General features: G+C 50.4%; 1 long non-coding RNA gene across 2 annotated transcripts in view; it reads right to left on the bottom strand.

Moving 5' to 3' along the window:
* LOC120639826 overlaps window positions 1-18,594 on the bottom strand; it is a 33,945-nt gene extending 15,351 nt beyond the window's left edge. For both annotated transcript variants that reach the window (XR_005661688.1, XR_005661687.1), the window contains exon 1: window positions 18,389-18,594. This is a non-coding gene — a long non-coding RNA (uncharacterized LOC120639826). The remainder of the gene's footprint in view (window positions 1-18,388) is intronic.
* Between the last annotated feature and the right edge of the window lie 6,896 nt (window positions 18,595-25,490).

The raw sequence follows: 25,490 nt of genomic DNA, 5'->3' as shown, positions 1-25,490 counted from the left end.
TCCTTAAAGGCATACAGTATTAAAATGCAGTATGAAATTGTATTTAAAGGTGATAGGTTGTTCATGTTATACTTGCCTTCCTCGTACTGCTCTGGCTGCTGCTCAAAGTGCTCGGAAGACGGCTGCTCCGGGTACGGGTACTGGGGCTCCTCAGATGGATCAACGTCTACTCACGAACACATGGCCAAAACAATGCACGAAAATAAGCATACAAACAAACATTAACAAAAACTAAGAAACAGTACATCAATACATAAAAACAGCACACTAAACTAGTCTAATACTGTTCTATGCGTTACAACGATCGCGTGGATATAAAGAACGCTAAAAACGGAGCTAAAACGCATTTTCTGGGCTAAAAACAAGTTCTAGGGGCTTATTTGTAATAAAACTGAAGTTCCAGGGGCTTTTCTGCTAAAACCGAGGGCTAAAACGTAATTAAAGCGAAGCTATAGGGGCTAACGTGCAAAAACACAAGGACAGGGACGGCGGGCACTATTTCCGGAAAGGGCAGGGGCCTAAACATTAAAAACAGGACCTGTAAGTAAATATTTTTCTAAACCGATGGACCGCGGGTTGATTTCAAGGAAAGGCGAGGGCTCTTTAGCAAATGTGACAGGCCGAAGGGGTACGGTTGGATCTCAGCCGTTGGATTCGGATCTGAAGGTCCAGATCTGATCGGTTTGGGATCTAATCTCAGCCACGGGTTCCAGATCGGACGGCTCCAGCGGTTTTGGGCGCGGGGCGGCGGCGGAACTTACCGGAGCGGAGCTCCCGCGGCGGCGGGGTCGCCGGAGTGAGCGAATCCGGCGCTACAGAGCCCGGTTTGGGTCACGGTTTAGCGCAAAAGGACGAGCGAGGCGTGCGTGATACAACTGGGCCAAAACCTGGACTCGGCAGGTGCCTGAGCGGCGCTGGGTTCAACGGTGGCGGTTTGGCGTGGCGGAACACGCCGGCGAGCGGCGTTCCGGCCTTGGATTGGGCCTAGGCGCCTCCATAGCTAGCGCAAAGGAAATGGCCGGGCTACGGGTTCTCACCGAAGGCGTGGGGTGGTCGGAAACGTGGCGCAGACGTGCCGGCGGCGAGGACTGGCGGCGGTGCTGGGCGGAGCTCGCGGAGACGGGTGCTGGAGGGGTGAGACGGGCCCCGGAATTCCTCGGACTGACTCGGTGGAGGCCTGCGGAAACGTTTCAGGGTCAGAGGGACACGATTGCCACCGGCGGCGAGGAGAAATTGAACGGCGGAGCGTTCTCACCTCCGAGCGTCGCCGAAGAAATTGCGGCGAGGGGTAGGCCTGGGGTCGGTGTGGAGGGAGCAGGGGACTTCACTGGACCCTGGCGAAGCTTCTGCGCTGGTCGTGGTGGAGCGGAGGGCAACGGGGCGGCGGGAGCACGGCGGCGCAGGGGTTCTGCGCAGCGGAGCTGCGCGAGCTGGCGGAGCTAGGGCTTCGTGCGGCGGCTGTGAGGCGAGGTGGGGGAAAGGGGTCCGCGGGGGCGCTACTTATAGGGCGGCGGCCAACTTGGGCGTGCGTGCCCGGTTGGAAGGCCGGCGAGATCCCAGGCGGGAGTCGCGGGCGGGCGTTGCGGGGAAGAAGGAGCTGGCAGGCGGGCCCCGGGCTGCAGCGAGACGGCGCACGGTGTGGGACTGGCAGGTCTGGCCCGCCTGGCAGTCGGGCGGAGAGGCGCGTCGCGCGGGATGCTGCTGCGCGCGTGCGCTGAGCTGCAGGGCCCAGGCGTCAGGCGGGGTGTGCGGGAGGGGCAGGCCGCGGCGTCAGCGGGCCTGAGGCGGGGGCGCGGGGTGCTGGGCTGCGCTGGGCTTCAGCGCTGGCGCGCGTTGGGCCGAGGTGAGGGCCGGGTTGCTGGGCTCGCGGGGAGAGGCTGGGTTTTGGGCTTCCGGGGAAAGCGGGCCGGGGAAGAGGATCGGACTGGGCTGAGGTGGGTTTGGGCTGGTGGGCTGGGTTTCTAGATTTGGGTTTGGGTCTTATTCTTTTCTATTTCTCCTTTTCTATTTCTAAACCAAACAAAGTTTGAATTCAAAGTTGAGTTTGAATTCAAACCACACTCAAATAAAATTATGCACCAGCATGAATGCAACAAAAATTTAAACTTATGATAAATTTTAATTAATTAAGGAACAAAAATTAGATTAAATGCCAACTAAACACAATAAACCTTAGAAAATTAAATAAAGCCAATTTAATTTATTAATAAATACTGAAATTTAAAATTAGGGTGTTACATACCCTACCCCCTTAAAGAAATCTCGTCCCGAGATTTAGCTGGGCTGGCTAGCAAAGAGATCTGGATAGGTCTTCTTCAACTCATCTTCTCGCTCCCATGTAGCCTCAGCTTCACTGTGATGACTCCACTGAACTCTGCACATCTTGATGCGTTTGTTCCGAGTAACCCTCTCTGATGTTTCCAGAATCTTCACCGGATGCTCAGTATAAGTCAGATCCTCCTGGACATCGACTCCATCCAGGGGTGCCTGCTCCTCGGGTACTCGCAGACACCTCTTCAGCTGAGATATATGGAAGACATCATGAACTCCTGAGAGGCTGAGAGGTAACTCCAGGCGATACGCAACTTCGCCTTTCCGCTCTAGCACCTTGAATGGCCCCACATAACGAGGTGCTAACTTTCCCTTGACATTAAATCTGCGGATTCCTCTCATCGGAGACACCTTCAGGTATACATAATCACCGACACTGAAAGTCAGGTCTCTCCGTTTGCCATCAGCATAGCTCTTCTGCCTGCTCTGTGCAATCCTCAGATTTTCTCGCACAGCCTGAACCATCTGCTCTGCATCATCTATGATCTCAGGGCCAAAGAGCTGCTTTTCACCGATCTGATCCCAATAGAGAGGAATCCTGCATTTTCTGCCATACAATGCCTCAAAGGGAGACTTCTTCAGACTGGCCTGATAGCTGTTGTTATATGAGAACTCAGCATATGACAGGCACTTATCCCAACTAGTGCCGTACTGAATGGCACAAGCTCTCAGCATATCCTCCAACACTTGGTTGGTTCTCTCTGTCTGCCCATCTGTCTGAGGGTGATAAGCCGTACTGAAACGCAGCTTCGTATCCAATGAATCATGGAGCTGCTCCCAGAACCGAGAAGTGAACTGAGACCCTCTGTCAGATATGATCTTCTTGGGCACACCATGCAAGCAGACAATCCGAGAGATGTACAACTCTGCAAGTCTAGCACCGGAGTAGGTAGTGTTCACTGGAATGAAGTGAGCAACCTTCGTCAGACGATCCACTACTACCCAAATGGAGTTGTACCCTTTCTGAGTACGAGGCAATCCAACAATGAAGTCCATAGTGATTTCCTCCCATTTCCACTCCGGAATCTTCAAAGGCTGTAACAGACCTGCTGGCCTCTGATGCTCAGCCTTGACACGCTGACAGGTGTCACAAATAGCCACGTACTCTGCCACTGAACGCTTCATCCCATACCACCAGAAACGTTCCTTCAGATCATAGTACATCTTCGTGCTGCCCGGATGAATAGAGTATGCTGTATCATGGGCCTCACTCAGAATCAACTTCCGAAGATCATGCACATCAGGCACGCAGATCCGGTTCTTGTACCACAAAGTACCCTGATCATCCTCTCTGAAATGAGGAGCCTTGCCCTTCTTGAGCAACTCACGAATCTCCTGCAGCTTCTCATCATCTTTCTGATGCTGCCTGATCTCTGACTCTAGAGTCGGTACCGCCTCGAATGCTGCACTGGAGGTATGATGCAAGAAGCCCAGACTCAACTGCTCGAACTCCTCGCATAACTCTGGAGGCATCTGGAAAGCCACGGCCATGTTGACATAACTTCTCCTGCTCAGAGCATCTGCTACAACATTGGCCTTGCCCGGATGATAGTGAATCTCCAGATCATAGTCCTTGACCAACTCTAACCATCTCCTCTGCCGCATGTTCAGCTCATTCTGCGTGAAAATATACTTGAGGCTCTTGTGATCAGTGTAGATATCACACCGCTGCCCAAACAAGTAATGCCTCCAAATCTTCAGAGCATGCACAACTGCGGCTAACTCAAGATCATGAGTAGGATAATTCAGCTCATGCCGACGTAACTGCCGTGAAGCATAAGCTATCACTCTGCCCTCCTGCATCAGAACACACCCAAGACCATCCTTCGAAGCGTCACAATATACGGTGAACCTCTTCGTCTGGTCTGGCAGAGTCAGGACTGGCGCCGTAGTCAACCTTTTCTTCAACTCATCAAAGGCCATCTGACGCTCCTCAGTCCATACAAAAGCCACATTCTTCTCCAGCAAAGAAGTCAAAGGCTTCGCGATCTTGGAGAAATTCTCAATGAATCTCCGATAATATCCAGCTAAGCCCAAGAAAGATCTGACTTCCTTCACTGTCTGCGGTGTCTCCCACTCGAGCACATCCTTCACCTTACTCGGATCAACAGCAATGCCTCCCTGAGAGATAACATGACCGAGGAATGGCACCTCGTCAATCCAGAACTCGCACTTGCTGAACTTGGCATACAGCTGATGCTCTCTCAATCTCTGCAACACGAGCCTCAGATGCTCTTCATGCTCTTCCTCTGTCTTGGAGAAGATCAGAATATCATCAATAAAGATCACCACGAAAACATCCAGATAATCCATGAAGACCATGTTCATCAGATGCATGAAGTAAGCCGGGGCATTAGTCAAGCCGAAGGACATGACTGTATACTCATATAGCCCGTACTTGCAGGTGAATGCCGTCTTCGGAATATCCCCAGGACGGATCCTCAGCTGAAAATATCCCGAACGAAGATCAATCTTCGAGAATATACGAGCACCTCGAAGCAAATCGAAGAGATCCTCAATACGGGGCAGTGGATGCTTGTTCTTGATAGTGACTGCATTCAGCTCACGATAATCCACACACATCCTCTTCGAGCCATCCTTCTTATCTACTAGCAGCAATGGAAAAGCCCAAGGAGAGAAGCTGCGACGGATATAGCCCTTGGCTAGCAACTCATCGATAGTCTTCTTTACTTCTTCATGCTCTATAGGTGCCATACGGTAGGGCCGCTTTGCAATAGGAGCTGTGCCAGGCAAGAGATCAATACAAAACTCAATGGCGCGTTCAGGCGGCATACCTGGCAAATCATCCGGAAAGACATCCGGGAATTCAGACACCACGCGAATACCGTCTGTGGGTCTAGCCTCCATCTGATGAAGAAATCCCGAAGGCTCTACCGCACTGATAACAACCTCTTGGCCACTGGAAGCTGATAACAAGACTGTCCGCTGAGCACAATCTATACGAACTCCCCATTTGGTCAGAGTCTCCATTCCCAGAATGACATCAATGCCCTTGGTGTCTAGCACCATCAGATCAGTACAGAACTCTACTCCCCTCAAAGAAACACTGACTCTCGGGCAGTAAGTGTGAGACCTCAACTGTCCTCCCGGTGAAGATACTAACAGGCACCTCTTTAATGTGCTAGTATGAATACCATGATGCTCGACAAAAGACTGAGTAATGAAGGAATGCGTAGCACCAGTATCAAAAAGCACTGTAGCTGGATATGAATTAACCATGAACGTACCAATAACCACGTTGGGAGCTTCGGCCGCTGACTCGGCCGTCACGTGGTTCACCCTGCCCTGTGCTGGCGCCCTGGGCTGAGCTGGGCGCCCCTGCTGTCCCGCCTGCGCCTTCCGGGGGCAAGCGTTGGCGTAGTGCCCCGGCTGGCCGCAGTGAAAGCAGGTGCGAGGAGGTCCCTGAGCCTGCTGTCCGGTAGGAGCTGCCGGACGTGGAGCCTGCGGTGCCGGTGGAGCTGGTGGAGTAGCACGAGCCGGAGGTGCCGGTAACCTCGGGCCCTGACCTGCCTGCTGCTGTCGAGGCGGGTACTGCTGCGGTGGCCTCTGCTGGTACTGCTGAGGAGGCCGGTACTGAGGCTGGTACTGCTGGGGCTGCTGGAGTCGAGGACGAGTGTTGCTGCCGGAAGCAACGGGGACAACCTTACTCTTCTTGTCCTCCATCTCCAAGTGCTTGCGCTCAGTGTTGAGCACGCTGTCAACCAGATGGTTGAAGTCGTCGAAGCGGAGGTTGAGCAACGCGTACTGGAGGTAGTCCTCAAGGCCCTCCATGAAGTGCTCCTGCTTCTTGCGGTCATCCGCAACCTCGGCAGGGGCGTAGCGTGCCAGCTGAAGAAAGCGATCACGATACTCCGTGACCGACATAGTCCCCTGAATTGACAAAGACAGATAGATATCGGAAGATTAACTCAAGATTCATAAGGATAGAACAAGGGGCATAAGCTCAAAAGAAAACGCTGAATGATTATACTTAGGATTACCTGCTTCAGTGCAAGGAACTCCTTCTGCTTCATCTTCATAACGCCCGCGGGGACGTTGTGGCTGCGGAAACGCTCCCTGAACTGGAGCCAAGTGAGAGCCTCGCGGTCGTGAACTGGATGGGACTCCCACCAGTCCAAAGCTGCCCCTCGCAGCTGTCCTGCTGCGTACAAGACGCGCTCACGATCATCGCACTGGGCGATGTCCAGCTGACGCTCCACTGCACGGAGCCAGTCGTCAGCCTGAAGAGGGTCGGACGTGTGAGAGAACGTCGGCGGGTGACCCCTCAGGAACTCAGCACGCCTGTCACGAGGCTGCGGCGGTGGAGGAGGCGGGGGCTGAGTGTGAGCGTGCTGAAGAGCCTGAACAGTGTTGTTCAGGGTAGCCATCATCTGCATCTGAAGCTGGAAGTACTGCTCCGGAGTCAAAGGCGGAGGCATCGGGATCCCAGTACCCTGGTTGTTCTGACCCTGCTGCTGGCCAGAACCGGAACCGGTGCTCCTGGTGTTCACCATCTGATTTGATCAAAAGATTTCACGAGTAAGGATATTGCAGGAACAAATTCAGATGGATATGATAACTCTTTGCGGAAAAAGACTCAGCCATGATAAAGTAGACAGGATAGAGTTGACTGTTTTACCCCCAACGATCTAACTCATTTTATTAATTAGTTAACTTTAACATCTGAGTGATTTTCTTTAAGCAAAATTTAAACTACTAAGCTATGCAATCAGTCAAAAATCCAAATCAAGCATGTAGCATAATAACAAGCAGACAATTTTCACAACTTAGCCGAGTTTAGCAATAGACTCGACTAACACAACGCGTCGCAGAACGTGCTATCGTGTTATTATTAGAAAGGTCACCTAGCTAACTCATGGTGGTCAGATGACTGATTCAGGCCAAATCTACGAAAACTATTCTTCAGAGAGAAAAATCAAGGCAGAAGGGTAAAAGGTCATAGAAGTCAAGGGGTATAATAGTAAAATAGTTTCAGCAGACAAGGATTGGAGAGAAGAAGTCCTAAAACTCGACCAGTTCTATCTAGGCTTCGTCCTACAGTCGATATGGCTCTGATACCACTCTGTAACACCCGGTTTATAAAAGAACATAAACCGAGCAATCATATACGTGCCAGGATCAAGTCACACGTATATACAACAGAATGAACAGTATATCATAGCACATATCACGTAAAAAGACATAATAAAGCGAATACGAATGTTATTTATTACAATAATGACAAAATGTCTGATACAGCGGAAGCGAAGTACAAAATACGATAAAAGCTCTCCGAAGCTGAAGCAGGGCGCCACAGGGACGTCGACTGGGAGACGAAGCACCTAGAAGTCCTCGTAGTCCTGGTAGCGCTGGACGAACTCCCTCGTGTCGGCAGGAACTGAGCAGCAGTAGCGTAGCCAAGAGGAAAAAGTAGAGAAGAGGCAAGAGTGAGTACACAACTTGTACTCAACAAGTATAACACAAACTATGAGGCTCTAGGCTGGCTGACTCAACTGCATTAGCTTTTAAGTGTTGGCAAAGTTTTATTAAAGCTATTTACTACGAGTTGATGAATTACCATTAACCCAGTTACATAGTAATTAATCAGAATTAATTATACTACTACTGAGAACCATACCCAAAACCAAGCCACCAAGGTAAACCCCGAGAAGCACCTCCCTCGTCGGAAGGAGATAACTTCACTAATCAAAAGGAGGATCTGGGCCGCTCATAACCGTGAGCACGGCTAGTATACCAGTTTTACACTCTGCAGAGGTTGCACATCTTTACCCACAAGTCGTGAGCTACGCCAGTTGTTCATCACACTTTCTTAGGTGAGATGGCCAGCGACTCACTACGAGGCCTTTAAAAAGAATCTCGTTGGTAAGGCGTAACCGCGAGAGTTAGGTCGGCGACGATGGGGCCCACCTCCGGGGGTACAAGCACAGGAGCGCAATCCAAGCACAGACCAAGCCGGAGGAGCAGGGACCATTGAAGCTTACTACTCTTGCCCCGCAGGTAAGTTACTCCAAACCAAAAAGATCTAGTTATTACGCCAAGTCTATCCCATTCTAGCCTTGTGGTAGCGCTGTTGTCCCAGGTTGTCGCTCTATGAACCGGTCCTTATGGAGAGTGGCCAACCAGGCAGTAAGCACCGTGCTGGCCCCCTAAACCATGTTTCTAAAAAAACATCTTTTAACGAGAAGTGAGCCACTCAAGCCACACAGAGTGCCACTCTCAGAATTAAGTTCAAGTAAAACATTAATCAATTTAATTAAAAAGGACCAGAGTGTGTTATAGCACAGCAACCTAGCACAACTAACCAAAATGCATCCCAAAGGTATATATAAAGGATATAAACTGGCTAGGAAATCCTTAAAGGCATACAGTATTAAAATGCAGTATGAAATTGTATTTAAAGGTGATAGGTTGTTCATGTTATACTTGCCTTCCTCGTACTGCTCTGGCTGCTGCTCAAAGTGCTCGGAAGACGGCTGCTCCGGGTACGGGTACTGGGGCTCCTCAGATGGATCAACGTCTACTCACGAACACATGGCCAAAACAATGCACGAAAATAAGCATACAAACAAACATTAACAAAAACTAAGAAACAGTACATCAATACATAAAAACAGCACACTAAACTAGTCTAATACTGTTCTACGCGTTACAACGATCGCGTGGATATAAAGAACGCTAAAAACGGAGCTAAAACGCATTTTCTGGGCTAAAAACAAGTTCTAGGGGCTTATTTGTAATAAAACTGAAGTTCCAGGGGCTTTTCTGCTAAAACCGAGGGCTAAAACATAATTAAAGCGTAGCTATAGGGGCTAACGTGCAAAAACACAAGGACAGGAACGGCGGGCACTATTTCCGGAAAGGGCAGGGGCCTAAACATTAAAAACAGGACCTGTAAGTAAATATTTTTCTAAACCGATGGACCGCGGGTTGATTTCAAGGAAAGGCGAGGGCTCTTTAGCAAATGTGACAGGCCGAAGGGGTACGGTTGGATCTCAGCCGTTGGATTCGGATCTGAAGGTCCAGATCTGATCGGTTTGGGATCTAATCTCAGCCACGGGTTCCAGATCGGACGGCTCCAGCGGTTTTGGGCGCGGGGCGGCGGCGGAACTTACCGGAGCGGAGCTCCCGCGGCGGCGGGGTCGCCGGAGTGAGCGAATCCGGCGCTACAAAGCCCGGTTTGGGTCACGGTTTAGCGCAAAAGGACGAGCGAGGCGTGCGTGATACAACTGGGCCAAAACCTGGACTCGGCAGGTGCCTGAGCGGCGCTGGGTTCAACGGTGGCGGTTTGGCGCGGCGGAACACGCCGGCGAGCGGCGTTCCGGCCTTGGATTGGGCCTAGGCGCCTCCATAGCTAGCGCAAAGGAAATGGCCGGGCTACGGGTTCTCACCGAAGGCGTGGGGTGGTCGGAAACGTGGCGCAGACGTGCCGGCGGCGAGGACTGGCGGCGGTGCTGGGCGGAGCTCGCGGAGACGGGTGCTGGAGGGGTGAGACGGGCCCCGGAATTCCTCGGACTGACTCGGTGGAGGCCTGCGGAAACGTTTCAGGGTCAGAGGGACACGATTGCCACCGGCGGCGAGGAGAAATTGAACGGCGGAGCGTTCTCACCTCCGAGCGTCGCCGAAGAAATTGCGGCGAGGGGTAGGCCTGGGGTCGGTGTGGAGGGAGCAGGGGACTTCACTGGACCCTGGCGAAGCTTCTGCGCTGGTCGTGGTGGAGCGGAGGGCAATAGGGCGGTGGGAGCACGGCGGCGCAGGGGTTCTGCGCGGCGGAGCTGCGCGAGCTGGCGGAGCTAGGGCTTCGTGCGGCGGCTGTGAGGCGAGGTGGGGGAAAGGGGTCCGCGGGGGCGCTACTTATAGGGCGGCGGCCAACTTGGGCGTGCGTGCCCGGTTGGAAGGCCGGCGAGATCCCAGGCGGGAGTCGCGGGCGGGCGTTGCGGGGAAGAAGGAGCTGGCAGGCGGGCCCCGGGCTGCAGCGAGACGGCGCACGGTGTGGGACTGGCAGGTCTGGCCCGCCTGGCAGTCGGGCGGAGAGGCGCGTCGCGCGGGATGCTGCTGCGCGCGTGCGCTGAGCTGCAGGGCCCAGGCGTCAGGCGGGGTGTGCGGGAGGGGCAGGCCGCGGCGTCAGCGGGCCTGAGGCGGGGGCGCGGGGTGCTGGGCTGCGCTGGGCTTCAGCGCTGGCGCGCGTTGGGCCGAGGTGAGGGCCGGGTTGCTGGGCTCGCGGGGAGAGGCTGGGTTTTGGGCTTCCGGGGAAAGCGGGCCGGGGAAGAGGATCGGACTGGGCTGAGGTGGGTTTGGGCTGGTGGGCTGGGTTTCTAGATTTGGGTTTGGGTCTTATTCTTTTCTATTTCTCCTTTTCTATTTCTAAACCAAACAAAGTTTGAATTCAAAGTTGAGTTTGAATTCAAACCACACTCAAATAAAATTATGCACCAGCATGAATGCAACAAAAATTTAAACTTATGATAAATTTTAATTAATTAAGGAACAAAAATTAGATTAAATGCCAACTAAACACAATAAACCTTAGAAAATTAAATAAAGCCAATTTAATTTATTAATAAATACGGAAATTTAAAATTAGGGTGTTACATCATCAGTCCACACGAAAGCCACATTTTTCTCCAGCAAGGAAGTCAAAGGCTTCGCGATCTTGGAGAAATTCTCAATGAACCTCCGATAATATCCTGCTAAGCCCAAGAAAGACCTGACTTCCTTTACTGTCTGCGGTGTCTCCCACTCGAGCACATCTTTCACCTTGCTCAGATCAACAGCAATGCCTCCCTGAGAGATAACATGACCGAGGAATGGAACCTCGTCAATCCAGAACTCGCACTTGCTGAACTTGGCATACAGCTGATGCTCTCTCAATCTCTGCAATACGAGTCTCAGATGCTCCTCATGCTCTTCTTCTGTCTTAGAAAAGATCAGAATATCATCAATAAAGATCACCACGAAGACATCCAGATAATCCATGAAGACCATGTTCATCAGATGCATGAAGAAAGCCGTGGCATTAGTCAGGCCGAAGGACATGACTGTATACTCATATAGCCCGTACTTGCAGGTGAATGCCGTCTTCGAAATATCCCCAGGACGGATCCTCAGCTGAAAATAACCCGAACGAAGATCAATCTTCGAGAATATACGAGCACCTCGAAGCAGATCGAAGAGATCCTCAATACCGGGCAGTGGATGCTTGTTCTTGATAGTGACTGCATTCAGCTCCCGATAATCGACACACATCCTCTTCGAGCCATCCTTCTTATCTACCAGCAATAATGGAAAAGCCCAAGGAGAGAAGCTGCGACGGATATAGCCCTTGGCTAGCAACTCATCAATAGTCTTCTTAACTTCTTCATGCTCTATAGGTGCCATACGGTAGGGCCGCTTTGCAATAGGAGCTGTGCCAGGCAAGAGATCAATACAAAACTCAATGGCGCGTTCAGGCGGCATACCTGGCAGATCATCCGGAAAGACATCCGGGAATTCAGACACCACATGAATACCGTCCGTGGGTCTAGCCTCCATCTGATGAAGAAATCCAGAAGGCTCTGAAGCACTGACTGTCACCTCTTGGCCATCAGATGCTGTCAGGTGAACTTCCCGATGAGCACAATCAATTCTGACTCCCCACTTGGCAAGAGTATCCATTCCCAAAATCACATCGATACCCTTGGTGTCTAGCACCCTCAGATCAGCACTGAACGTTGCCCCCCTTATGGCTACACTGACTTGGGGGCAAATAATATGGGATCTCAACTCCCCTCCCGGTGAAGAGACTAGCAGACACTTCCTTAATGCAGTGGTAAAGAAACTATGCTCCTCAACATATGACTTGGTGATGAAAGAATGAGTAGCACCAGTATCGAAAAGCACTGAAGCTGGATGGGAGTTGACCATGAACGTACCAATAACCACGTTGGGAGCCTCGGCCGCTGACTCGGCCGTCACGTGGTTCACTCTGCCCTGAAGTGGCGCCCTGGGCTGAGCTGGGCGCCCCTGCTGTCCCGCCTGCGCCTTCCGGGGGCAAGTGTTGGCATAGTGCCCCGGCTGGCCGCAGTGATAGCAGATGCGAGGAGGTGCTGGAGCCTGCTGTCCGGTAGGAGCTGCCGGACGTGGAGCCTGCGGTGCTGGTGGAGCTGGTGGAGCACGAGCCGGAGGTGCCGGTAACCTCGGGCCCTGACCTGCCTGCTGCTGTCGAGGCGGGTACTGCTGCGGCCTCTGCTGGTACTGCTGGGGAGGCCGGTACTGCTGCTGCTGGTACGGCTGAGGCGGCTGGAGGCGAGGACGAGTGTTGCTGCCGGAAGCAACGGGGACAATCTTCCTCTTCTTGTCCTCCATCTCCAGGTGTTTGCGCTCCGTGTTGAGCGCGCTGTCAACCAGATGGTTGAAGTCGTCGAAGCGGAGGTTGAGCAGCGCGTACTGGAGGTAGTCCTCAAGGCCCTCCATGAAGTGCTCCTGCTTCTTGCGGTCATCCGCAACATCGGCAGGGGCGTAGCGAGCAAGCTGCAGAAAGCGATCATGATACTCCGTGACCGACATAGTCCCCTGAAGTGACAAAGACAGATAGATATCGAAAGATTAACTCAAGATTTCATAAGGATAGAACAAGGGGCATTAGCTCAAAAGAAACCGCTGAATGATTATATTTAAGATTACCTGCTTTAGTGCAAGGAACTCCTTCTGCTTCATCTTCATAACGCTCGTGGGGACGTTGTGGCTGCGGAAACGCTCCCTGAACTGGAGCCAAGTAAGAGACTCGCGGTCATGAACTGGGTGGGACTGCCACCAGTCCAAGGCTGCCCCTCGCAGCTGTCCTGCTGCGTACAGAACTCTCTCCCGATCATCGCACTGGGCGATGTCCAGCTGACACTCCACTGCACGGAGCCAGTCGTCAGCCTGAAGGGGGTCGGACGTGTGAGAGAACGTCGGCGGGTGACCCCTCAGGAACTCAGCACGCCTGTCGCGAGGCTGCGGCGGTGGAGGAGGCGGAGGCTGAGTGTGAGCCTGCTGAAGAGCCTGAACAGTGTTGTTCAGGGTGGCCATCATCTGCATCTGGAGCTGGAAGTACTGCTCCGGAGTCAAAGGCGGCGGCATCGGGATCCCGGTACCCTGGTTGTTCTGACCGTGCTGCTGGCCAGAACCGGAACTGGTGCTCCTGGTGTTCACCATCTGATTTGAACAAAAGATTTCACGAGTAAGGATATTGCAGGAATAAATTCAGATGGATATGATAACTTTTGCGGAAAAAGACTCAGCCATGATAAAGTAGACAGGATAGAGTGAACTGTTTTACCCCCAACGATCTAACTCATTTTATTAATTAGTTAACTTTAACATCTAAGTGATTTTCTTTAAACAAATTTAAACTACTAAGCTATGCAATCAGGCAAAAATCCAAATCAAACATGTAGCATAATAACAAGCAAACAATTTTCACGACTTAGCCGAGTTTAGCAATAGACTCGACTAACACAACGCGTCGCAGAACGTGCTATCGTTTTATTATAAAAGGGTCTCCTAGCTAACTCATGGTGGTCAGATGACTGATTCAGGCCAAAATCTACGAAAACTATTCTTCAGAGAGAGAAGTCGAGGCAAGAAGGGTAAAGGTCATAGAAGTCAAGGGGTATAATAGTAAAATAGTTTCAGCAGGCAAGGATTGGTGAGAAGAAGTCCTAAAACTCGACCAGTTCTATCTAGGCTTCGTCCTACAGTCGATACGGCTCTGATACCACTCTGTAACGCCCGGTTTATAAAAGAACATAAACCGAGCAATCATATACGTGCCAGGATCAAGTCACACGTATATACAACAGAATGAACAGTATATCGTAGCACATATCACGTAAAAAGATATAATAAAGCGAATACGAATGCTATTTATTACAATAATGACATAAATGTCTGATACAGCGGAAGCGAAGTACAAAATACGAATAAAACTCTCCGAAGCTGAAGCAGGGCGCCACAGGGACGTCAACTGGGAGACGAACACCTAGAAGTCCTCGTAGTCCTGGTAGCGCTAAGCGAACTCCCTCGCGTCGGCAGGAACTGAGCAGCAGTAGCGTAACCAAGAGGAAAAAGTAGAGAAGAGGCAAGAGTGAGTACACAACTTGTACTCAACAAGTATAACACAAACTATGAGGCTCTAGGCTGGCTGACTCAACTGCATTAGCTTTTAAGTGTTGGTAAAATTTTATTAAAACTATTTACTACGAGTTGATGAATTACCATTAACCCAGTTACATAGTAAATTATCAGAATTATTCATACTATTACTGAGAACCAAACCGAAACCAAGCCACCAAGGTAACCCCGAGAGGCACCTCCTTTGTCGGAAGGAGACAACCCCACTAATCAAAAGGAGGATCTGGGCCGCTCATAACCGTGAGCACGGCTAGTATACCAGTTTTACACTCTGCAGAGGTTGCACATCTTTACCCACAAGTCGTGAGCTACGCCAGTTGTTCATCACACTTCCTTAGGTGAGATGACTAGCGACTCACTACGAGGCCGTTACAAAGGACACGTTGGTAAGGTGTAACCGCTAAGGAATCAGGCTCCGCAACGATGGTAACCACCTCGAGGGGGTACAAGACACACAGACCAGCCTCGTAGCCTGGCCACCATTGAAGCTCACCACACCCCATGCCCCGTCGGTAAGTTACTCCCGAACCAAAATGGCCTAATTAGTAAGCCAAGACCGTCCCATTCCAGTCTTGTGGTAGCGCTGTTGTCCCAGGTTGTCGCTCTATGAACCGGTCCTTATGGAGAGTGGCCAACCAAGCACTAAGCACCATGCTGGCCCCCTAAACCATGTTTCTAACAAAACCAATTTTAACGAGAAGTGAGCCACTCAAGCCACACAGAGTGCCACTCTCAGAATTTAATTCAAGTAAAACATTAATCAATTTAATTAAAAAGGACCAGAATATGTTGTAGCGCAGCAACCTAGCACAACTAACCAAAATGCAACCCAAAGGTATATATAAAGGATATAAAGTGGCTAGGAAAGTCCTTATAGGCATACAGTATTAAAATGCAGTATGAAATTGTATTTAAAAGTGATAGGTTGTTCATGTTATACTTGCCTTCCTCGTACTGCTCTGGCTGCTGCTCAAACTGCTCGGAAGACGGCTGCTCCTGGTACTGGTACTGGGGCTCCTCAGATGGATCAACGTCTACTCACGAACACATGGCCAAAACAACGCACAACAATAAGCATACAAGCAAACACTAACAAAAACTAAGAAACAGTACAACAATACATGAAAACAGCACACAAAACTACTCTAGAACTCTTCTACGCGTTACAACGATCGCGTGGACATAAAGAACGCTTAAAACGGAGCTAAAACGCATAATCTAGGCTAAAAACAAGTTCTAGGGGCTTATTTGTAAGAAAACTAAAGTTCCAGGGACTTTTATGCTAAAACCGAGGGTCTAAATGTAAATAAACTTTAATCCCAGGGTCTAACTCGCAAATCTACCAGAGCAGGACGGCGGGTTCTATATTTAGAAAGCTCAGGGGGCTGGGCGTCAAATTTTGGACTAAAAAGGAAATATTTTTGAACAGATTGGGAGTGCGGGTTGAATAACAAAAAGTGCAGGGGCTCTTTAGCAATTAAACCAGGCCGAACCGTTATGCGCGGTTTCTGGCCACTGGATCTAGATCTGAGGGCTAGCAATAGATCGTCGCGGGATCTAATCGTGGCCATCTATTTCGGATCGGGCGGCTGGGGTTCAAAGGGCGAGTGGAGCGGCGGCGGAACACCGCCGGCGTGTACTCCCGCGGCGGCGCAGCGCCGGAGGAGGGGGATTGGGCGCTACCGAGGGTCTTTTGGCAAGAGGTTTGGCCGTGGAGCACCGCCGTGGCGTGCGTAATGCACTGGTGGCCACAGGGAGGTGGCTCGGGGCTCGGACGGGGTTCCTCGACGGCGAGGGCGGCTCGGCGTGGCGGTGTTTCGCCGGCGAGCAGCGCACCAGCACCTAGGGGGCGTCCTAGGCCAAAACATCTAGCGCAAATGAACGGGCGGGTGGTTGTGAGGCTCACCGAGGGCCTGTGGTGGCCGGAGCTGTTGCGCAGGGCGGCCGGCGTCGAGGACCTGCGGCGGAGGTGGGGCGGAGCTCGCGGCGCGGTTGATGGAGGACGTCTCCGGCTCCCTGGATGGCTCGGCTCGACGATTGGTGGCACGGCGAAGCGAGCCAGGGGGTCAGCGTGGCCCAGAACTCAACGGCGGTGAGTAATTGCTCAAGTCAGAGAGCTCACCGGCGTGGCGGTCTTCGGCGAAGATTCGGCGGTGCAGGGGCCTCGGCCGGGGTAGGAGGGCCCGGGGGGGCCTCCTGGGGCTCAGGCGGATCTAGCGCGCGGCTCCGGTGGCGCTGGAGCGTGGTGGAGTGCCGTAGCCACGGCGGCGCAGAGGCACGGCGTGGCGGAGCGCGGCGGAGCGGGATGGAGGCGGCGCTAGGGTTTATGGCGGCGCAGCTGAGCGAGTTGGTGGGCGCAGGGGCTGCGGCTAGGGTTAAGAAGGGCAGAGCCGGGGATTGCGGCATGCGCGCCCGCGGGGAAGGTCGCGGAAAACTCGGGCGGACGTTGCGGCTCTGCGGGGAAGACGGAGCTGACGGCGTGGGTCACACGGGTCAGCGGGAGAGGGTGACGCGGAGGCTGCGATGGCAGGCGCCGACGTGTGGGGCCGCTCGGTCAGTGGCGGGAGGCGACGCGCGGGGGCGAGTCGCTGGGCTGCTGCGTGACGCGACCGAGCGGAAGCAGGCCAGCGCTAGTTGGGCCGAAGTGGAGCGGGACGCGCTGGCGGGGGCCTGGTGACGCGGCGCTGCGAGCGGGCCGTGGGGGAAGTGGGAGTGGGCCGGGGTGAGGCTGGGTCGGGCTGAGGGTTTGGGCTGGTGTTTTGGGTTCCTTTTCTATTTCTTTTTCTTTTCTATTTCTAATTCAAACAAAGTTTGAATTCAAATATAAATTTGAATTCAAACCACACTCAAATAAAAGTATGCACCAGCATGAATGCAACACAAATTTTTAAACTTAGACAAATTTTAATTACTTGTGAAACAAAATTAAATTAAATGCAAGGCTAAACACAATAAACCTTAGAAAATTAAATAAAGCCAATTAAATTTATTACTAAATGCTGAAATTTAAATTAGGGTGTTACAACTATCCACTAATCACTGCATAAATTGAGATGTAGGGAATCGAAATACATCTTCATAAAAGCACACATAAGGAATCGAAGCAAGCAGTGAATGGGAGACAATGATGCACCGGAAGGCTTCATCCGTGTAGGGTCTCTCCAGGGCAGCCGGAGGCGGGTAAGTCGAGGATGCGGTGCGGCGGGGGCAGACTAATACTAGGATGGCAGGAGGACAGGCATCGGCACCCGGTCAAAATGTTGGATAGTGTGCATTAAATTGACAAGATATGGCAGCAAGTTGTAGAGGTGTGCATCAAATTGGCAAGATGCAATGATGTCCATATATTCAATGATAAGCATCTCAGTAACTAATATATAAATGCCTTTCAGCAAGCAAAGTGGCATGCATAATTGTATACTGAAATTTCAGAATACATAAGCATGCATATGGACAACAATGTTCATCAGATCTAAGATTTATGAGCATATGAGCACCTCTTTGTCACACAAGAAATTCTACTAAGCATGCCATAAAGTGTTACAATCAGAAACCTCAAATCTGAACGATCAACACCTATATATAGATAAGTATAGATTGATCGATACTGCATATTATGCCCAAAGTTTAATAGGTGCAATCTAAGAAGACATACTGATAGGATTTCAGGAAACAAAAGGTATTTCTGTAAGAAAATCATGTAATTGGCACCATGATCTAACCTTTACTGCATAACTTGAACTATTAACAAAAAAACATAAATGCAGAAAAAGACTGCAGTTTGCTGGACCCATCTCATGCAGGAGCCAGAACAAAATATGCAGGAGCTAAAGTACAAACTGATGACAATGGGGAACGAGACTGAACCAGCACTGGCAAGCATCACCTGACAGTTTCGCAAGGAGGTCTTGGCATTCAGCATATTGTCGAATAGTCGTTGGCACCAGGGTAGATCCAGTCATCCCAGCAGGCAGCGGTGGCACCATCGCACCAAGCGGGGAGTAAAACAGCAGTTGATTGAAAAAAAATCTCAACCAATATCCATCCAGAAATCACATCTGCCATGCTCCAAATAAACTAGAACTAGTTAAGATCCTCCGCTCCAAGAATATTTTATCTGCTCGCAAAGAGGAAATTAGAAAGAAAAACATGCTCGTAGGGCATCCTTGGATCGATCTGCGCACCTTGGGGATTCAGGGAGAGGTAGATCAAGGAGCAACTTGCGCAGGGCGAGTGTCAGGCTCGGCAATGCCCTTCAGTTCTTCAGAAGGTTCAGTCTACGCATGCAAGTGAAAGCCGGCACTCAACTTACCGCTTCGTCGACTTACCAGCTATCGCAGGATCGTCATCCAATGGTTCATGGCAACGGGTGACGAGCTACAGCTGCTCAGGCGCTCCCTGGGTTCTGAATGAACTGTAATAAGCAGAGTTAATTTATGTTTTACTTTTACCGCTAATGTAACTTCCCGCCAACTGTTAAAAGGCGGAGGAGGAGTGGTTGAACTTTATCGTGGAAGAAGAACACGTTCTTAGGCTAGGGTTTGTAGCTGTAGGCACCGCCACTCTGACGGCCGGGAGATCAGACCTTCGTCTTGTCATAGGTACTGAATCCCTGAATTGCAGTTGCTCCTAGCTTAATTCATGCTCGTTGGTTCTTCTGCTCCATGGATCTATTGTAGTATAGCTGTTAGGATTAGTTCGTTCCTCACAATTGGTATCCAGAGCCGGCTATCCTTGGCCAGATTCGGTTGTTCCAGAGCCATAGTTCCGGATCAAGTCCGATCGGCGCGGTGGATTCGTGGTTTCGACTCACTCGTGTAAAATCCCACCCATCCCACCCTGATCCGTGAACACCACCCCTCTTTTCCCTTTCACTATCGGGAGATTCTGCTGAGGCAAGGGTTGCAGGACGGTGTTCTTGCGTAAAATTCCGGGAGCCGGTAAGCTGTTTTAGACCGAGGAGGCGTTGGCGGGAGCGAGGTTACTCTGTGGAAAGGGTTTCAAGGCGAGTCCTTGTGTAAAATTCCGTATCCTCTTCCGTAACCTAGGCGGCGGTAGACCATTCTTGCAGATCTACAAGGGGAAAGCTAGTCTCAAACCATATCTGTAAGAGGGAGAAGATGACGACACCACAAGATGGGGAACTGGACGAGTATGCCACAGCTGAGGAGGTAAATGGCATTCGTCGCACTCTGGATTCTTTCATGAAGACACAGGAACAACGCAATGTTGCAATGGAAAATACATTGGACAAGATCCTTGGCAAGCTTGACAAACTATACTCCACAGATACTGCTCCTGTGGTAGAGGACAAAGGCTCCAATGCCAAGAGTAAGCCAAATGTTCATGCCAACAAATCTTTACATTTTGGCCCACCCCAGCAACCAAATACCACTTATTACTATACTCCACCTTGCCAGAAGATTACTTTTTGTCCAGTTTCATTGCAGGATTGAAAGATTATATTCAGCACCACCTCCAACGCCACAAGCCAACCACATTAACTCAAGCCTTCTGGTTTGCCAGAAGATTGAAACAGGCCACCTATCAATCCAAGAGATACACTGTCTTTCCACCAGTGCAAAAGCAAGTGAAACCTTGGGTTAAGGACCCAAAACAAACTGAGCAAAAAGATGCTACTAACCAGACCATAGCAGATCTCAGAGCTGCTAGCAAATGCTTTAAATGTAGAGAACCATGGGTTCCTGGTCACACTAAAGTTTGTAAGGGCAAACAAAACTTTTCTATGATTTTGGTGGAGAATGCCGAGGGCAAATAGGAAGTTGCAGTTGTTGATGATACAACTCAATCAGAGGATGGAGAATATTTTGATGCACAACCTATTCCTGTGGCACAAGTTTCTATGCATGCCTTATGTGGCTCCACTTCTCATGCCACTGTCTTCACACTGAAATTAAAGTTTGGAAAACACTCAGCAACAGCATTGGTTGATACTGGCAGTGACATTTCCTTTATAAATGCTAAATCTGCCGCACGCCATAAGTTTCATATTTCGACTACCTCTCCTCTACAAGTAGCAGCAGCTAATGGTTCAACAATGCTCAGTGAAACTGCATGTTCTGCTTGCCCTTATTTCATTCAGGGACATGACTTCATCTCTGATTTCAGACTATTGGAGTTGCAAGGCTATGATGTCATTTTAGGGGCAGATTGGCTTTTGGTTCATAGTCTAGTTGGATTGAATCTGAAAACATGGGAGTTCACTATCACTAAGGATGGCCACTCACTCCTTACCTTTCAGGATGAATCTATTCCACCCAAACACCTGCTAATTGGGCCTAAGAAGTTGTATCAGTTACTGAAGAAGCAAGCTTGCTCATCTGTCATAGTTCTCTCAACTACAAATTCTAGCATTGCTGCTGAGTACCAACAAGAGGTTCCACCAGCTATCTCCACAGTGTTATAGGAATTTGCTGACATTTTTCAGGAACCTACAGACCTTCCACCCCACAGAGAAGTGGATCATCCTATTCTGTTGATGGACAATTCAAAGGTGGTGAATCAAAGACCCTATAGATTGCCCTATAACAAGAATAATGCTCTGGAGGAATTAATTTAGCACATGCTGACATCCAATATGATCAGGCCAAGTTTAAGCCCATACTCTTCTCCAGTCATTATGGTTAAGAAAAAGATAGAACTTGGAGACTCTGTGTGGACTACAGACAATTAAATGCCAATACTGTGAAAATCAAGTATCCCATCCCCATCATTGAAGATTTGTTGGATGAATTGCATGGAGCCAAACTATTCTCTAAAATTGATTTGAGATCTGGATATCACCAGATAAGAATGAAAGAGGCTGACATCCAGAAAACAGCTCTCTCTACACATTTGGGCCATTTTGAATATGTGGCAATGCCATTTGGATTAACTAATGCTCCTGCTACATTCCAGTCTCTCATGAATTCAGTTCTTTCTCAGTATCTCAGAAAGTTTGCTCTAGTATTTTTCGATGACATACTCATCTACAGTTCCACATTAGAAGATCATGTGAGTCATTTAAGGGTTGTTTTGGAGGCTCTTAGATGCAACAATTTGTATGCTAAAATGAGCAAATTCTCTTTTGCCAAAGAAGAGATTGAATATCTGGGACACATTATAAGCAAGGATGGAGTGGCAACAGACCCACAGAAGCTGAGTACTATTGCAAATTGGCCCTCACCTCAAACAATTACACAACTCAGAGCTTTCTTGGGCCTCACTGGGTATTATAGGAGATTTGTTCAAGGTTATGGCACAATCTGCAGACCATTGTATGATGCTCTCAAAAAAGATGCCTTCCATTGGTCTGATCCACAGGAACAAGCATTCCAGCAACTAAAGCAAGCCATGTTGACTCCCCCAGTTTTGGCATTACCAGATTTTCTAAGGTTTTATATGCTTAGCCTTGCATTTAATTTAATTTTTTGTTTCACAAGTAAATAAAAAAAATTTCTTAGGTAAACATGTTGTGCATTCATGCTGGTGCATAATTTTATTTGATTGAGTGTGGTTTGAATTCAAATAGGTTTAGTTTGGTTTGAAATAGGAAAAAGAGAAAAAAGGAAATGGAAAACCCAGCCCAACCAAACCCAACCCAACTCAGCCTTGGCCCAACCCGCTACCCCTTTTCCTTTCACCCGGCAGCCCCAGTTCCCCCTCTCCCCTCTCCGCAGCCCAGCCTACCTTTCCCCTCTTTCCTTCAGCGCTCGACCTAGCCCAAACCCGCAAGCGTCCCAGCTTCCTCAGCGCCCCGGGCTCCTGCTCGCCGCGTTAGCGCTTGCCCCGTCGCTGATCAGTCGGCCCCCGCATGTCAGCCTCAGCCGCACACTCGCACGCTCGCATCGCCGCACTGCTCAGCGTTCCGCGTCCTCTGACAAGGATGGCCCACCTGTCAGCCGACCCTCGCGCGTTGCTCGCCTCGCCCGACCCTGCCTCCTCTACCGACCACCCGGGCCCGCCGGTCAGCGTCACACCCCGCATCCGCGTTCGCCTGACCGCTCGCTCGCGAGCCCCTGACGCCGTGGCCCCACTTGTCATCCCCGTCCCCCGCTTCCTCCGCGCGCTCACCGGTCACGCCCGAGATCCTCGCCGGGATCACACCCTGGCACGCATGCCTAGGATCCCCGCCCTCCTTCTTTAAACGCACCAGTGGACCCTCTGCGCCTCATCTCCACCGCAGCTGCCGCTCCAAACTCTAGCTCCACCGCCTCTCCTTGCTCCACCACGCAGAGCATCTGCGCCGCCGTGGAGTCGCCGCCCTGCCACACCACAGCCTTCCAGGAGCCGTGCAACATCTCCGCCCAGTGCCCAGGACTTTCCCCGAGTGCGCTGCTCCGACCTCGGTCCACGGCCGCTACGGAATTGCACTCACTGCCGCCGCGGGTGAGTTCAGTCCACTGCCCAATTTCCTCGCTGCCGTTGATCGCCGGACCTCCTTTACCCCCACTGCACCGTCCCAGGTCCACCACGAGTCGAGTCGTGCTGCCCAGAAGCCCGGAGAAGCCCCGCAGCGATCTGCCCCATGCGCAGCATCGATTCCCCGCCGCCGGACCTCGTCGTCGACGCCGCCGCACGTCACTCCAACCCGAACCAAACCCCGGTGAGCACCAGCCCGACCTCCTCTCTCTGTTGCACTAGTAATCTAGGCCTGTAGCCCGCGCCCGAGGCCGGAACGCCCTGCACCGGCGAGCCTTGCCGCGCAGACCCGCCGCCGCCGTAGCGCATGCCGCTCCGGCCCTCCTCGAGCCCAGCCTAGTGCCTAGGTGGTTTACGCACGTCGCTTAGTCCATCCCAGACCCAAGCGCTAGTCGTTTTGGCCCCGGCAATGCCAGATTGGAGAACCCCAGCGAGATCCTGACAAGCACCGCCGCGGAGTTGGTCACCGGCACCGAGCGCCGCCGTCCCCGCGTAGCGATTTTGATCCAAGCCGTGCGATCATGCATCAACAGCCCTGATTAGATCCCGCGTACCCCTTCGGCTGGCCTTTTGCTAAAGAGCCCCTACAGTTTTCCGAAATAAACCCGCAGTCCATGTCTGTTGAAAAATAATTCCAAATCCACCCCTGCTTTTACGTTTTAGACCCTGAGTTTCTCTCAAATAGAACCCGCCATCTAGCTCAGGTCTTTTTGTGCGTTAGCCCCTGAGTCTATGGGTTAATTGCATATAAGTCCCCAGTTTTTGCCCAGAACCCCCCTGTAGCTCAGTTTTTCTCGCAGATAGGTCCCTGGATCTTGTTTTAAGTGTAGTTTTCACGTTCTAGCTCCGTTTTAGGCGTTCTTTATGTCCACGCGGTTGTTGTAATGCGTAGAATAGTTCTAGCTTAGTTTTGTTTGCTGTTTTTATATACTGTTGTACTATTTCTTAGTTTTTGCTTTTGTTAGCATGTATGTGTATATGCTGGACTTGTTTTGGCATTGCGATCGTGAGTAGACGTTGATCCATCCGAGGAGTACCAGGAGCCATCTTCAGAGCAGTTTGAGCAGCAGGAGAACTTTGAGGAAGGTAAGTATAACATGAACACCACCTATCACTTTTAAATACAATTTCATAATGCATTTTAATACTGTATGCCTATAAGGACTTTCCTAGACACTTTATATCCTTTATATATATCCCTTGGGTTGCATTTTGGTTAGTTGTGCTAGGTTGCTGCGCTATAACACACTTGGTCTTTTTTTAATTAATTTGATTAGTGGTATATGCAACTAAATTCTGGGAGTGGCCCGCTTGAGTGGCTCACGTCTCGTTAAAAATTGGTTTTTCTAGAAACTTGGTTTAGGGGCTCGCACTGTGTTATGTGCTAGCTACTCTCCATAAGGACCGTATGTCGTTAGAGCGACAACCTGGGACAACCGCGCAACCACAAGACTAGAATGGGAGGGTCTTGGCTTACTAATTAGGTCTTTTTGGTTTGGAGTAACTTACCTGCAGGGTAGGGGAGGTAAGCTCCTATGGCCCTCGTATTGAGTGGCCTTGTCTGTGCTTCTGTGTCTTGACGCCGACTAGACCTGCTCCATAGTCGCCGATCCACCCTCGCGGTTACTCCTTACCAACGAGATTCTTTGTAACGGCCTCGTAGTGAGTTTGCTAGTCATCTCACTTACGGAAGTGTGATGAACAACTAGCGTAGCTCACGACTTGTGGGTAAAGATGTGCAACCTCTGCAGAGTGTAAAACTGGTATACTAGCCGTGCTCACGGTCATGAGCGGCCCGGATCCTCCTTTTGATTAGTGGGTTACTTTGGTGGTTTCGGTTTGGTTCTCAGTAGTTCATAATTAATTTGATTAATTACTATGTAACTGGGTTATGGTAATTCATCCACTTATAGTAATTAGCTTTAATAAAATTTTACCAAGATTAAAAGCTAATGCAGTTGAGTCAGCCAACCTTAGAGCCTCGTAGTTTGTGTTATACTTGTTGAGTACAAGTTGTGTACTCACACTTGCCTCCTCTACTCTTTTTCCTCTTTTCTTTTTGGGATACTCTACTGCTGCTCAGTTCCTGCCGACGCGAGGGAGTTCACTCAGAGCTACTAGGAGTACGAGGACTTCTAGGCATTCGTCTCCCAGTCGACGTCCTTGTGGCGCTCAGCTTCCGAGTTTCGTACTTGTTTTAAGCTTCTGCATACTCTGTATCAGACATTTTGTCATTAATGTAATAAAAAATATTCGTACTCGCTTTATTATATCTGTTTATGTGATATGTGCTGTGATATACTATTTATTCTGTTGTATATACGTGTGACTTGATCCTGGCACGTATATGATTGCTCGGTTTATGTTCTTTTGTAAAGCGGGTGTTACACCATTTGTTTTGGAAGCAGATGTACTGGTCAAGGTATTGGAGCTGTCTTAATGCAGTAAGGCAGACCTATAGCCTTTTTCAGCAAAACCTTAGGCACAAAAGCAGCAGCACTGTCCACTTATGACAAAGAAGCAATAGCAATATTAGAGGCACTGAAGAAATGGAAACATTATCTAGC

Source organism: Panicum virgatum, chromosome 7K (assembly GCF_016808335.1).
Source record: "Panicum virgatum strain AP13 chromosome 7K, P.virgatum_v5, whole genome shotgun sequence".
NCBI classification, from domain to species: Eukaryota; Viridiplantae; Streptophyta; class Magnoliopsida; order Poales; family Poaceae; genus Panicum; species Panicum virgatum.
This window is presented reverse-complemented; position numbering and strand designations above follow the sequence as displayed.